The sequence below is a fragment of the Geotrypetes seraphini genome, chromosome 3, assembly GCF_902459505.1.
Source record: "Geotrypetes seraphini chromosome 3, aGeoSer1.1, whole genome shotgun sequence".
Lineage (NCBI taxonomy): Eukaryota > Metazoa > Chordata > Amphibia > Gymnophiona > Dermophiidae > Geotrypetes > Geotrypetes seraphini.
In genome coordinates this window covers 61,143,796-61,160,239 of record NC_047086.1, presented here as the reverse complement: position 1 = coordinate 61,160,239, position 16,444 = coordinate 61,143,796, and positions in this window count along the sequence as shown.

Sequence of the window (16,444 nt, the reverse complement as noted above, 5' to 3'; positions counted from 1 at the left end):
GGAGTGGGGGAAGGGAATTCAGTGCATCAGAGCTAGGTGAGAAAACTTAGGGAGCTAAAAGCTGCCTTTTATAAGAGCTCTAGGGCACTTATAAGGGGTCCGGGAGGGCAAGATTCCAACTATTATTCAGGGAAGGGGTATCCCCAGCACTCTGGCCATAAGCAAACTGGTCAGCAGTGCTATAGCCCAAGGTGGGTAAAAGTGCTGAAAGAGTTCAAGGCCTAAGAAGGAATAGGAAGAGAAGACAATAAACCCTCCCTTTTCCTGTGTAGTAGAGAACAGGGGAGAGAAATCGTTATAAAAACATGCAATATATACACAGGCAGTATAAGAAAAAAATATCAATTCCTCTTCACCTTTACTTTCTTTTCACTACTTTTTAATAACTGAAAAAGGAGGGGCCTAAGGCTCCCGGGCCTATTCTGATTGGCCCAGGCGCCTCAGGCCCCACCTGTGGGCGGGGTTTCTGCCGCCTGAGCCAATCCGGCCCCATTTTGGACCCGGCTGGCCTGCCGGACGGGCGGGCTTGGCACCTGTCCATCTGGCCAACTAAAAGGTATGGGGAAGGGGGGTCGTGAGGTTGGCCGGGAGGGTCGTGGGTCGGCAGGGGGGGCGATTGGGGGTTCTGGGGGGGTGGTCGTTGGGGGGAGGGTGATTGTGTCGAGGGCAGGAGGGCCTGGGATCCCTCCTGCCCTTATTATAGTGGGGGGTGGGGGTAGGGGGTCACCGGGGCCAGGAGGGCTTGGGTTCTCTCCTGGCCCGTTGTGTCAGAGGGGGGGTCGCCGGGGCCAGGAGAGCTTGGGCTCTCTCCTGGCTGTTGTGTCGGAGGGGGGTCACCGGGGCCAGGAGGGCTTGGGCTCCCTCCTGGTCATATCGAGTCGGGGGGGGGGGCATGATCCTCGGGGCAAGAGGGCTTGAGCTCCCTCTTGCCCCGATGTCATTTGGGGGGTCGCGGTTCGACGGGGTAAGAGGGCTTGAGCTCCCTCTTGCCCCGATGTTGTCGGTGGGGGGGGGAGGGTCACGATTCGACATGGCAGGAGGGCTTGGGCACCTTCCTGCCTGGATCGTTGTGTGTGTGGGGGATTCTGTAACCGGTGTTGTTTTTGAGAGACACTGGTTACAGAATCCAGCTTTTAGGCGAAGGACTGGCTCCTCTTTCGCCTAAAAGCCCTTCTGTTGGACGTTTGGGGCTTAGGCGTTTTTTTGGTTCATTATGGCCAAAAAGTGTAGACGTCGTGGAGGTGTACTTGTAGACATAGTGGTGATCTGGGCGTTTAGTAGAGGCAGGCCATAATCAAAACAAGGACGTTTGTTTTGGTTATGGACACTTTCCCTGCTTCTGCTTTGAACGTTTAAGGACTTAAGCCAAAAAGGGACTTAGACAGTTTTTTTGATTATGCCCCTCCACGCACTTATATAATGAAAGTACTTAGCTTTGCAATGGACAGCTGATTTGCAAAGCTAAGTACTTTCATTATATGAGTGCTTAGAGTATAATGTTTGGAAATCAAATATAAACAGTATAAGAAATAACAAAAAAATAAAAAACAATATTAAAATATTCGGAGTAACTGGGAGCTGGAGGTTGAAACCAATGAGAATAGTCCCACTGTGGTTTGCAGGCTTAGCTTGGAAAAGAGATGGATGAGGGGAGATATGATTGAAGTGTACAAAATCTTGAGTGGAGTAGAACGGGTACAAGTGGATCGATTTTTCACTGTCAAAAATTACAAAGACTAGGGTACACTCGATGAAGTTACAGGAAAATACTTTTAAAACCAATAGGAGGAAATTTTTTTCACTCAGAGAATAGTTAAGCTCTGGAACATGTTACCAGAGAATGTGGTAAGAGCGGATAGCGTAGCTGGTTTTAAGAAAGGTTTGGATAAGTTCCTGGAGGAAAAGTCCATAGTCTGTTATTGAGAAAGACATGGGGGAAGTCACTGCTTGCCCTGTATTGGTAGCATGGAATATTGCTACACCTTGGGTTTTGGCCAGGTACTAGTGACCTGGATTGGCCACCGTGAGAATAGGCTACTGGGCTTGATGGACCATTGGTCTGACCCAGTAAGGCTATTCTTATGTTCTTATGAGGTTCTTCCTCCGAAGTAAGAACATATAACAGTTGTTCTAACTAAAGAAGAATTGCTTCATTACATCTATGTTTGCCTTTAACCCACCCTTGGTGGAGGGGAGAAGCGGCTGCTGGAACTGTGCTTAATGAGAAGCAGCCTTTGCATCAAGCACTACCATTTGTACTGAATTCAAAGAACAGTTGAACTGTGGAAAGCTTATTTGGGTTATTTGGAAGTTCCTGTTATGGTCCTTGTACAAAGTAAAGCCAAGTGCTACCTAAGAGGAACTGCCTCTGAGTGAGAGGAAATAGTTTTAGTTTTCAAGAAAGAATAAAAATGTTTTCTGAGAAATAAAACTGACTGGAACATTTTTCCTTGGGCCCAGAGCTTCACTATCACCGGCACTCCAAAGAGGCGCGGATCCCAAGCGTGTGACGGACGCCGTGGTGGACCCTCGGGCACCCATGACCCCACCATAATGTATTGCTGAAAAACACATGAAATATATCATATCAACAAAATCTAGTTAAATAGTATAGCAATAATATATTGCAAACTCAGGAAAATCATGACACTAATAATAAAAACCAACTAAAATAAATTTATATATATATTTTTTTACATATTGTAAAGGCTCCTGCCCTGTTAAATCATGCTGGTTGTCCAAAGGGCAGATATTCAGTGGCATTTAGAAAGACAGAGCTGCTGAATATCCACTTTGACCACCGCAAACTCTCCGACTAGTGGGTAGAGTTGAGGCAGAGCTAGGAGTTATGTGGGCAAAGGCGATATTCAGTGCTGGTGTCTGCAGAGCTAACCAGGCATATTGATAGACATAGAAAGCAGGCCAAACAGGTTGAAAAGGTGACGGCGAAAACTTGACCAGTGGTCTCAAGCCCAAACCCTTTGCAGGGCCACATTTTGGATTTGTAGGTACTTGGAGGGCCGCAGAAAAAAATGGTAAATGTCTTATTAAAGAAATGACAACTTTGCATGAGGTAAGTTCCTATAAATCCAAAATGTGGATTATCTGAAATTATCAGATGCAATTAAAGAAATATTTATAAACTGCTCATAGAGTTCCTCTGAGCGTCGGGACTAGCGTGGACCACTCAGCGCACCGGAGGACTCTAAAAACTGCTATTGCGGCTTTGTAAAAGGGGTGGGGGTAAGTGTTAATAAAAAGTTCCTGTAAGGTTGTTGAGGGAAGTCACTGTACAAATGTATTCTGACTGGGAGCAGAAGTATAATAAGTAGTCATTGACAGAACTATTCAATAGTCATGTTAGGAGAAATGGCAGCGATTCTGAATAAATGTTTTTACTTGACCTAGTCTAGCACAGCCAACAGTTATGTTTTACTGATTGTTTAATGCTTCCGTTCTACCATATTCTGGATAGTTTATTGGGTATGGGTGAAGGCTAAGAAAGAGGGCTTATATATACATATATTTTTTTTTTAACATCTTCAGGTTATAGAAAATTATAGCAAAGCAAGTGAACACCAAAATGCTTTTAGATGAGGGAGCTGCATTAATATTCACCACTATCTGTATCTCAATGACCTCGAGTGTATTTCAGCATAGCTATATAAAAGTCTGCACTGCTTTACAAGGATGGCAGTGAAAGTTCAATTTGAGTTTAAAAGACTAAGGGAAGGAGCTGGCATGATTTTACTTTGCTAGAGAAAAAATAAGAAGCACAGCTTAAAAAATGAGAAACATTTCCTGTGCGATGATCTTTGAACAGGAAGAATTGATTGTAACTCCTTTGAATAATTAAGGGCTTGATTTACTAAGGATTTCCTCCTGTTCTCTGTCATTCTCTGCCTGTGGGAATGAAACATACCCCCTCTTTTACAAAGCTGCGCTAAGCTTTTTTAGCGCACGCTAAATGCTAACGCATGCATGTTACCCTATGGACGCGTTAGTGATTAGCGCATATGTTGATTTAGCGCGCGCTAAATCCATGCTAAAACGCTTAGCGCGCCTTTGTAAAAGAGGACCATAGGAAATCAGGTTCACATTTAGATCCATCTTCCCATCTTCTACCTGTGGCTTCTAAGCTGTTCTAGAAGATTAGGCTGCTCTGTTGTTAACGTTAACATTCAAATGCTTTTTAAAATGATCAATTATATATTTCTGGTGGGAATCTCTCTGTTATACTTTTAAAATGGAACGTTCGATGGCTGTACAACAGGGACGGTATAAGAAATTTATGGATGTTTGGGAACCATTGACTAAGGGCTCCTTTTACAAAGGTGCGCTAAGGCCTTAACTCGCGGAATAGCGCACGCTAAATTGTCACGCACGCTAGCCACTACCACCTCCTTTTGAGCAGGCAGTAGATTTTCAGCTAGCGCACGCTATAGCACGCGCTAATCCGGTGCATGCGATAAAAACGCTAGCGCACCTTCATAAAAGGAGCCCTAAGTTCTGTAAGGAATGATAACTGCTTTTATTTATTTGACCCTTAAGCATAACATCCAGGGTGGGTGGAAGGGGGGAGGGGTTTGCATTGGAATTTCATTTGGGGAATATATGGATGGTTTCCTGTAAGTATGTACTTTTTCTGATTATTTGGGGGGGGAATAGTTGTGCATTAATGTATATAGGTTTAATGTGCAGTTCGTGTAATATTATGTATATTGAAGTTGTTTGTTTGCACAACGGTAGTTTGGAAATTTAATAAAGTAATTAAAAAAAAAAATCTTTTCCCCTTGGCATACTTCCTTTCTCCATTTTTTTGTTTTAGTACTCTTTTTTTAAAAAAAATTCTTGCTACTTTTTCTCTACTATTTGTGCAAGCTGTTCTACCACAATAGCTTGGCAAATGCGAGTTCGAGAGCATTGACTTTATTGCCTTGGTTTAATGAAGTTTCTGAAAAATATGTCTTAAGTGCCATCAACAGGGGAGAATCATTCAGAATATTATAAAATATTAGACAGGAGAAGTCAGTAGCCAAGAGCTGAGCATCAACTTTCAACAGCTCATGTATTTGACAAGCGACCGTGCAGTAAAGATGGTAAATGGCATGATGGAAGCCAATCAAGGGAGCAACGGGCAGATAATTAAATTGCTTCAAAAACTGCTGGACTAGGTGCCAACAAAATGAGATGGTGATTTAGTCTGCAGGCCTAGACTAACAATAACAGCATCCTTTGTTTTACTGTATGTATGATAAAATTTGCCTCATAAAAATACATGATGATAAATCTAATGACAAAAAAAAATCTTTCTAATTAATAGATTTTGCTTGTTTTAAAAGTTGCCAATTGTTCTACCTCTTTCTATCAATATCTTTTCTTTGTTCATTAGCTCTGATGTTGAATATCTTCTTTGCAGTTATGTACTCACTAGTACACAGAGGAATGACCTAGTGGTTAGAGCTACAGACTCAGCGCCCTGAGGTTGTGGGTTCAAACCGCATGCTGCTCTTTGTGACCCTGTGACCCTGTGACCCTGTCACACAGTCCTCTATTGCCTCAGGTACACTAGATCAGTGTTTCTCAATCTGCGGTTCGTGCGCAGACTGCCTGTTGGGGGTACGTGGGCTGGCTGCCGCTACCCGCCAGCTCCATTTAATTATCCCCCACCACTGCCACAACTCCGGGCAGGAAAGAGCCACCGGCCTACAAGCCTTCTCCCCAACTTCAATTCTGAAGTCGGAGAGAAGGTTCTGGGCAAGCCAATTGCTGGGACTAGTAAAATGACCTTCTGTTGTGTAAGAGTTAAACTATGGAATTCCCTTGTAAGCCAATTACGAAAATGCTGTGAGAAAGGCAGTTTTAGAAAACTGCTTAAGACACAATTATTTGTAGAAGCTTTTTTCTAGACAATAATTATTTCAGTGGTGTTCTCTAAACAATAATATTTTCAGTGATGTTGGTTCAAGAAGTTTTTATGACTCTTTTTATAAGTTTTTTGTATTATTTTATAGATGGCTCTCTGAGGATTATTTGTTTGTCTCTCTGATCATGTTTTTTACAATTTTATGTATACAAAATTATATAATATTGACTTTAAACTTGATAGTTTAATCTCCACAGAACGCCTGAAAACTACATTAGAAACAGTGGAAAAATGGATGACAGATCACAAGTTGAAGCTGAACTCCGACAAAACCAAATTCTTATTACTAGAGAAGGACAAAAAACCATCCCTAACAGAACTGGAAGTAAACTCAATCAAGTACCCTATACAGAACTCCCTCAAAATCCTAGGAATACATTTAGATAGATGCTGCACAATGCAAACACAAATCCAAAAAATCACCCAAAGAGCATTCTTCACAATGCGAAATTTAAGAAAAATCAAAAAATTCTTTAACAAAGACCAATTCAGGATCATTGTCCAATCCCTTGTGCTAAGTATTGTCGACTATTGCAACAGCCTCTACTTACCTTGCCCGACCAACACAATAAAAAAACTACAGACCATCCAGAACACAGCCCTCAGACTCATATACTCACTCAGCAAACACGACCACATTACCAATGCATACCTAGAATCTCACTGGCTACCAATAAAAGCAAGAACACAATTCAAACTCTACTGTCTCATTTTCAAAGTAACCCATGGCACGGCACCCAGTTACCTAATTAACCGTTTTCATCACTACCACCCACCAAGAAAAAGGAGAACACAGAACCTTTTCACCTATCCACCACTCAACGGTACATGTCGTAAGAAACTCTACGACAACCTCCTGGGGACACAGGCAGCTAAAATAGACTCTGACATCTCAAAATTACTGACCAAAACAACAGACATAAATGAGTTCCGCAAAGAAATAAAAACACTACTGTTCAAAAAATACCTCCCATCATTCTAACCACCACCCAATGAGTTCCCAACCAACGACTTCGGAAACACCCATCTAAACTATCTCTTTGTCTATGACCAAGAATGTACTGTAACTCTTCTACATTACACCCGATTTAAACGATCAAGTTGACATGTATTACCTCTACAAAATGCATTATCTTCTGTTATATGTAATAACTTCTGTGATAAGTATTATCTTCTGTGAACTTGAGGTATCATAACTCCTTACTATTACTGTAATATACTCCTATCCGAAATGTAACTCTACTGGATCTACCCAGATATCTTCTAAAATGTAATCCGCCTAGAACCGCAAGGCACAGGCGGAATAGAAGTCCCTAATGTAATGTAATGTAATGTAATAGTATCTTTAACTACCAGTTTTATACCACCTTTTCACTATAGAGCTTTTTTAGGAACCTCAGTGCCACCACTCAGAGCTCAAACTCATTCATTGCTCTAAGCTTTATGTGTTAGCTCCTCATCGGATCCTTTTTTATTTTAAAAAAACTCTTTTTTTGCTTTTGTAAGATATATTATATTTTTACCATTTAATCAGTTTAACCCTTAAATTTGAAATATTAAGTTTTACTTAGCTTTATTTCTTGTGGTCTTTGGCTAGGGGAAACATCTTGCCGACATGTTTCGCTTTGCAGCTTTATCAAGGCTTTTACCCCTGAAATATAACAAAAGCCAAAATAATTAACTTTATAGTGACACAACTAGATACACAATTTACTGAAGTGCCCTAATCTCACTTACCTTACTAGATTACCGCCAATACTTGTGACCACTTTATCCACAAATATGGCGGCGGCGTTCTTACTATGAATTTAAATAGAGCGGGGCCCCCATTAGCATAGGCTGCGTCATCACGCATCATCGGGAGCCACGTCAGTCAAACTTGATTATTTAGAATATGAATGACTTATTATTCATTAGAAACCCTTCCATTTCCGACTCACGCTAGATCAAAGAACCCCATTCTAGTTCCGCATTTAATCCGTGCGGAACCACTGTGTTCAGCATATATATCCAATGCTGTTCTTTATGATTCAACCATTCTTCACTGTTTCCTCCCACCCTCCCCTCTTCCATATTTTCAATTATGCGCCATTGTATCTGTTCTATTGAATGCTTGTGTTTCAAAAAATGTTCCACCATCGGTGCTAAAATATTTTTTGTTTTTAGTCGTGATTTATGTTCATTTAGTCTTATGTGCATGGGCCGTGAAGTCCGACCCACGTAGACAAGACTACAAGGACATACTATTATATAAACCACATGTGTTGACTGGCAATTTGTATTAGCTCTGGCTGTAATAATTTTTCCTTTTTGAGGATCTTTCCAAGTGGTGCCTGTGATAGTCGAAGAGCACCACTGGCAACGTCCGCAACCCGTGTGATTTCCTGGCTTCCTGATTTTAAAATTCCCCAATTTCTGTTGACTTAAAACTTGGCCTATGGTTTTTCCCCTTCTAAAGGCAAACATCGGGATCTCATTAAGTATGGGATGCAATTGTAGTACATGCCAATATGTCTTCATGCATGTTATGAGTTCTCTCGCTGCTTCTGAATAAGGAAGTACACAAATTAGTTTATCATTTTTTTGTTCTACTAGCTTTTCAGAAATTAATAAGTCCCTATTAACATATTTTGCCCTGGTATAGGCTCGTTTAATGGATTTCGCCGGATATCCCCTGGCTTGGAAACGTTGTTTTAGCTCCTCAGCTGCCTCCATAAAATCACTTAAATTAGATGACACTCTACGGATCCTTAAGAATTGACTGACTGGAATATTAAACTTCAGATGATAAGGGTGGTGGCTGGATAAGTGAAGGAGTGTGTTCCTAGCTACTGATTTTCTATATAGCTTAGTTTTCACCTGTGATTCTTCCTTTATTATTAGTAGATCTAGAAACTCAATTTTGTCCTTACTGTAAGATGGAGTGAACTGAAGATGGGTTTTTTTTGTATTAATCCAATCTAAAAATTCACGTAGCTCAACTTCCGAACCCTCCCACAAGAAAAAAATGTCACCCAAAAACCTTTTCCATAAGATTATATGTTGGAAATATTTGGATGTGTAGATATATGTCTCTTCAAATTTCCCCACATAAAGGGTTGCAACAGATGGGGCTAAAGTAGCTCCCATCGCCACTCCTTGAGTTTGCTGGTAAAATTTCCCTTCAAATTCAAAATAATTTTTCTTTATCACCCACTGGGCTAACTGTACTAAAAATTCAGTACTGATCCTTTGGGGGTCCTCTCGCTTATATAGGACCTCTTGTATGATCTCTAAAGCTCCATTCTGGGGAAAATTAGTGTATAGGGAAACCACATCTAAGGTGACTAAAAAGGTATGTGTACTGACAGAAATCTCCTGGGACAGAATTCTCAAAAGATGAGACGAATCTTTCAAGTAAGAAGTCGTTTTTAATGCTTCTTTTGCCAAAAAAACATCTAAAAATTTGGATAAGGGTTCCAGCAACGAACCTCTTGTATTTACTATGGGTCTGCCTGGGGGATGTTATAAAGTTTTATGAATTTTCGGTACGAAATATATATTGGGAGTGCTCGGATATTTTTCAAGTAGGAACTGATATTCCTTTTTAGTGAGCATGCCTTTTTCATAAAAAGCAGTCACCCAATCAAAAATCATTTTCATCAACGGACCTACTGGATCATCTGGGATCAGGTTATAAGCAACTGTATCAGATAACTGACGAGCAGCCTCTTTTAAATAATATGTTCGATCTAAAATGACTGTAGCACCACCTTTATCTGCTCTTAATATCATACAGTCTCTTTTTTGTCTTAGTTGCATCAATGCCTGATATTGGTAGTATGTTAAATTATAAGTAGGCCATTGATGAGCAGATGAATTTTCATACGCTGATAACCCAGTTAATACCAAATTTTGGAATGTTACTACCGCTGGATCCATAGGGCCTGGTGGGTTCCATTTTGATTCATTTTTGCAAAAAGAGCCCTCATCTTCACCCTCCAAAGCTTCTTTATCAGCAAAAAATATTTTCAGTTGTATCTTTCTTAAAAATTTATAGAACGATATTCTCAATTGAAAGAAATCAGGACGTTGGGTTATTACATATCCTAGACCCAGTTCAAGCACTTCTAACTGAGCTTTCGTCAATATCACTGTAGAGATGTTAACCACTGTGGATTCTATTTTATCTTCCCGTTGTTCGTCGATTTGCCCCGTCCTCGAGGGGCTCCTCTGGACTTGCCTCTTGGACGTCCTCCTCTTGTTCGCATATCGTCCCCCGAACTCTTAGTTGAAGGAACATCAGTTGATTCTCCACTCGTATTATCTGATTCTTCAGACGAGGTATTGAAGGCTACTTTCTTTTTAATTGGTCCCGATGAAATTCTTTTATTCCATGTATAGATTTATCCCATCTGATAATCTTTTTCATCTCTTTTCCACTTCCTTATTTTAGTCTGTTTAGTGGTATCTTTATATTGGACCATAAGATCTTCAAGATCATTCCTCTTCTTTTCAAACTCATCTTTTTGAATCTGATCCTTCATCTGTAATTCCATGGACACTATTTTAGATCTTAATTCTGATTCTATATTAGATGTAGTCTCTACTAATAGAATCATTAAATCTCTAGAACAGCGATTCAAAATCGCTGTCCACTTGTCCATAAATAATCTATCTGGTGTCATTATCTTGGGTTCTTTCAATATACGTAATCCACGCGGGATCATTGATTTCTTCAGGTACTGGACTAGGGTGCTTCCATGTAATTCAGCCCTGATTAAGCGTCTGTGTGTCTGTTCTAGATCTATCCATGATGTCTGGGAGGAAGTTGAGCTACGTGAATTTTTAGATTGGATTAATACAAAAAACCCCCATCTTCAGTTCACTCCATCTTACAGTAAGGACAAAATTGAGTTTCTAGATCTACTAATAATAAAGGAAGAATCACAGGTGAAAACTAAGCTATATAGAAAATCAGTAGCTAGGAACACACTCCTTCACTTTTCCAGCCACCACCCTTATCATCTGAAGTTTAATATTCCAGTCAGTCAATTCTTAAGGATCCGTAGAGTGTCATCTAATTTAAGTGATTTTATGGAGGCAGCTGAGGAGCTAAAACAACGTTTCCAAGCCAGGGGATATCCAGCGAAATCCATTAAACGAGCCTATACCAGGGCAAAATATGTTAATAGGGACTTATTAATTTCTGAAAAGCTAGTAGAACAAAAAAATGATAAACTAATTTGTGTACTTCCTTATTCAGAAGCAGCGAGAGAACTCATAACATGCATGAAGACATATTGGCATGTACTACAATTGCATCCCATACTTAATGAGATCCCGATGTTTGCCTTTAGAAGGGGAAAAACCATAGGCCAAGTTTTAAGTCAACAGAAATTGGGGAATTTTAAAATCAGGAAGCCAGGAAATCACACGGGTTGCGGACGTTGCCAGTGGTGCTCTTCGACTATCACAGGCACCACTTGGAAAGATCCTCAAAAAGGAAAAATTATTACAGCCAGAGCTAATACAAATTGCCAGTCAACACATGTGGTTTATATAATAGTATGTCCTTGTAGTCTTGTGTACGTGGGTCGGACTTCACAGCCCATGCACATAAGACTAAATGAACATAAATCACGACTAAAAACAAAAAATATTTTAGCACCGATGGTGGAACATTTTTTGGAACACAAGCATTCAATAGAACAGATACAATGGCGCATAATTGAAAATATGGAAGAGGGGAGGGTGGGAGGAAACAGTGAAGAATGGTTGAATCATAAAGAACAGCGTTGGATATATATACTGAACACAGTGGTTCCGCACGGATTAAATGCGGAACTAGAATGGGGTTCTTTGATCTAGCGTGAGTTGGAAATGGAAGGGTTTCTAATGAATAATAAGTCATTCATATTCTAAATAATCAAGTTTGACTGACGTGGCTCCCGATGATGCTTATGTTGCGTGATGACGCAGCCTATGCTAATGGGGGCCCCGCTCTATTTAAATTCATAGTAAGAACGCCGCCGCCATATTTGTGGATAAAGTGGTCACAAGTATTGGCGGTAAACTAGTAAGGTAAGTGAGATTAGGGCACTTCAGTAAATTGTGTATCTAGTTGTGTCACTATAAAGTTAATTATTTTGGCTTTTGTTATATTTCAGGGGTAAAAGCCTTGATAAAGCTGCAAAGCGAAACATGTCGGCAAGATGTTTCCCCTAGCCAAAGACCACAAGAAATAAAGCTAAGTAAAACTTAATATTTCAAATTTAAGGGTTAAACCGATTAAATGGTAAAAATATAATATATCTTACAAAAGCAAAAAAAGAGTTTTTTTAAAATAAAAAAGGATCCGATGAGGAGCTAACACATAAAGCTTAGAGCAATGAATGAGTTTGAGCTCTGAGTGGTGGCGCTGAGGTTCCTAAAAAAGCTCTATAGTGAAAAGGTGGTATAAAACTGGTAGTTAAAGATACTATCAAGTTTAAAGTCAATATCGATTGAATAATCACCTTAAAATCATATAGAATAACTGTGCATGGTATGCTTATATAAAATTATATAAACCATTTAGTTTTAAAAGGTATAGAAATTTTTTAAAATAAATATGAGGTAAACCTACTCTATTATCACTTACTAAGTTCCTCTAAAAAAATGGCTTCCCCTTCCCCAAGATAGGTAAGACCTGTTCTCAAATGATATGAATGCAATGGCGTAGTAAGGAGGGTGCAAGGGGGGAGGTCCACCATGGGTGCAGTCTCTCGGTGCGCCAGTACCCCTCCTCCTCTCCACCTCCACCTCCCATTCCTCCCCCTGCCACGGGCATGCAAGCACCCCTTCCTTATACCTTTTTAACTGTGGCACGAGCAGTGATGAACTTGCTGCCTGCGTCGGCTCTGGCGCGTTCTCTGATGTCACTTCCAGGAGGAAGTGACATCAGAGAGGGCTCCGAAGCTGACGCTGGGCAGCAAGTTTGTCGCTGCTTGCGCCAAAGTTAAAAAGGTATGGTGAAGGGGAGCATGTGTGTGTGGCAGGGGGCGGGAAAAGGGTGGGAGAGGGACGCTGCTGCCCCATATGCGGCGGTCATCCTCGCTACACCACTGTATGAATGTGATCTAGTCAGTATCTATGCTGACTAAATGGTGGATTGCGGTAATAAATGGGGACAGCCTTGATACAGCCGGAGAGGCGAAACATGTCAGCAGGAGTCCCCAACCGACAGAGTTCCAGCTAAACAAGATAAGTGCATTAGTGAGAAATGGTTTTAATAATTAAATTAACTAAATAAATTAAAGTAAGAAAAACAGAAAATAAACGTTCTGAGCAGTTTTTCTGTAAAAGGATATGAAGAATTACTGTGTTACTTCCAATGATCCAAGAAGATACTATGGGCTCCTTTTACTAAGCTGCGATAGCGTTTTTAGTGCATGCAGCATTTTAGCGCACACTAAACCCGCGCTACGCAGCTAGAACTAACACCAGCTCAATGCTGGCATTAACGTCTAGCACGCGCGGCAATTCAGTGCCCTAAAACCGCTATCGCAGCTTTGTAAAAGGAGCCCTATGTGAAATGCGGAACATTTAAAAAGATCACACATAATTGCAGTGTAAGATATACATCTTAGCTCCTGATCCATTGTGCTGCATATGGACACAGACTATAGAAGTCCAACAAGCATCAGTTACCCTGCCCCACTGCTGGAGTTGTCAAAGCTAACTCCAGCCTGTCCCAAAGTGTCTTGCCATATTCTGAACATAGACCGTATAAGCTCGTCCAGCATTGACTTTGTTTTCCCCCACTGCTGGGGCTTTAATTGAAGTACTGCTCCTGTGCATTATAAAAAAGTTATAATTGTTGATCCGTTGAGTTTTGTGTCAATACTATCTTCTTTCTTTTTAAGGATCCTTTGTATCTATCTCATGCATATTTGAACTCAGTCACTGTTTTTGCCTCTACCACCTCTACCACCCTCTTGACATTACTCTTAAGTCTACCACCCCACAGCCTCATGTTATGTCCTCAAGTTTTACCACTTCTCCATCTCTGGAAAAAAATTTCTTTGTAGATTAATAATATTCAATTATTTAAACATCTGTATCATATCCCCTCAAGCCTCTTCTCATATGTCTCTTGGTGCAATCCCAATATCATTTTTGTCACCTTCCTCTGGACCATTTCAAGTCTTCTTATATATTTATTCTTTATTTTAAAAATTTCTATACCATTTAAAACTAAACGGTTTACATGATTTACATACGTAATATTTTAAAAACATAATAAAGCAGACACACAAACAATCCTCAGAAATTATATCTACAAACTAATACCATGGCTTATATAATGAAAATCATGAACAGTTCTTCAACTATGCCAGAGAAGAGAATTATTAGCTAGAAAAAGGCGCCTTGAGTTATTTTCTAAACAAACCCTTTTCACGACAATTTCATATTTGGCCCACAAGGAAGTTTAATATTTTAACTCTTGCAAAATAAAAAGTCATTTTACTAGTCTCCACAAACCTCGGGTTAACGCTCGTCTTCAGTAAAGCTAAATTCTCAGAACGTAATGATCTATTTGGTGTGTAACTAAGCATATTATTTTTAAACAATTCTGTTATGATTCCATACAAGAATTGATGGCAAATCATTACATTACATTACATTAGTGATTTTTATTCCGCTTGTACCTTGCGGTTCAAAGCGGATTACATAAGAAGAGAACTGGACATTTCCAGGATGGTACATGACAATAGAGAATACAGTTTGAGGATAGAGACTTAATAACAGAATGATAGTAAAGACTTAATAACATCGGAAGATGTTTTGGACGGCAGTGTTTTGGTTTCTTGGGGGATGGGGTGAGGGAGGTTAGGTAGATTGTATATATTTTTTGAACAGCAGTGTTTTGATTTCTTTACGGAATGTCTTGAGGTCTGATGTTGTGGTTAACAATCTGGTGATGGAAGGTTCGAGTTTTGCAGCATGTGTTGCCAGGAGGCTATCATAAAGCTTTTTGCGGTGAGTACCCTTGAGTGGTGGGTATGTGAATGATGTCAGTGTTCTTCTTGTTCTGGTTCTGCTTTATATTGTATTCTGAAGGCAACGGGTAACCAATGCAATTGTTGGAGATAGGGCGAAAAGTGATCATATTTCAACAATCCCATTATCAATCTTGCTTCTGCGTTTCGTATAACCTGCAATGCCAAGCCCCTTGCTTTTCTTATTCCAAGGTACAGGGCATTGCAGTAATCAAGTCTCGACAAGACCATAGGCTGGACTACAGTACGGAAATCAGATGGCGATAACTTTGGGTTTAGTCGGTGTACCAAATGCACTTGTACAAAACATATTTGTACGGTCTTAAGCCCTCTTTTACTAAAGTGCGCTAACCAATAAGCGCGCTATAATCGATTTAGCGCGTGCTAAATGCTAATGCATGCATGTTAGTTTATGGATGTGTTAGCGTTTAGCGCACGTGCTAATCAGTTAGCACACACTAGTAAAAGAGGAGATTAGTTACTAGCAACTTCATTGTAAGGCCAGAATCAAACCTTACACCTAAAATGGTCATATCCTTATATCCTTAGTATTTAAAATACGTATGTTGTTTACATCAGTCAGACATTTACTATAATACAAAAACTGTACAAGGGTACTAAACTAAACTAAACTAAACCTTAAGTTTATATACCGCGTCATCTCCACGGAAGTGGAGCTCGACACGGTTTACAGGAATTAAAACAGAGAAAGGAACTACAATGGAAGGAAGAAGGGCTGCTAAACAGGAAGGAAAGAGGGGGCTTTGAATAATGGAGGAGGGGGGGTGGTTACATTTTGGAGAAAAGCCAGGTTTTCAGATGTTTTCTGAAGTGTTGGAGGGAGGTCGAACTCCGAAGGTGGGCAGAGAAGCTGTTCCACAGCTCGGTGATCCTGAAGAGGAGGGATGTTCCAAGTTTTCCTGTGTGGGAAATGCCATTTAGAGATGGGAAGGATAGTTTAAATTTCTGAGTGGATCTGGTGGGGTGGGTACTCGAGAGCCAGGATAGTGGAAAGAGGGGAGGAAGGATGCCGTGAAGAGATTTGAAGGTGAGACAGGCGCATTTGTAGCGAACCCTGAGGGTGACTGGGAGCCAGTGAAGCTTAGACAGAAGCGGGGAGACATGGTCGAATTTGCCTTTTGTGAAGATTAGTTTAGCCGCGGTATTTTGAATCCGTTGGATTCTGAGGAGATTTTTCTTTGTTAGGCTTAGGTAGATGGAGTTGCAGTAATCAAGTCTGGATAAGATGATGGATTGGACAAGGACAGTGAAATGTTGTTGGTGGAAGCAGGATCTGACTTTTCTTAGCATATGAAGATTGAAAAAGCATTTTTTTACTAGGGAGTTGATGTGGTCGTTAAAGGACAGTGTAGAGTCGATGATGATTCCCAGAACTTTGCTAGAGTGCTCAAGCTGCAGGTTGGTGCCAGAGGGAAGTGGGATGTGGGAGGGTAGCTGATCCAGTTTCGGGCCGAGCCAAAGAAGTTTTGTTTTG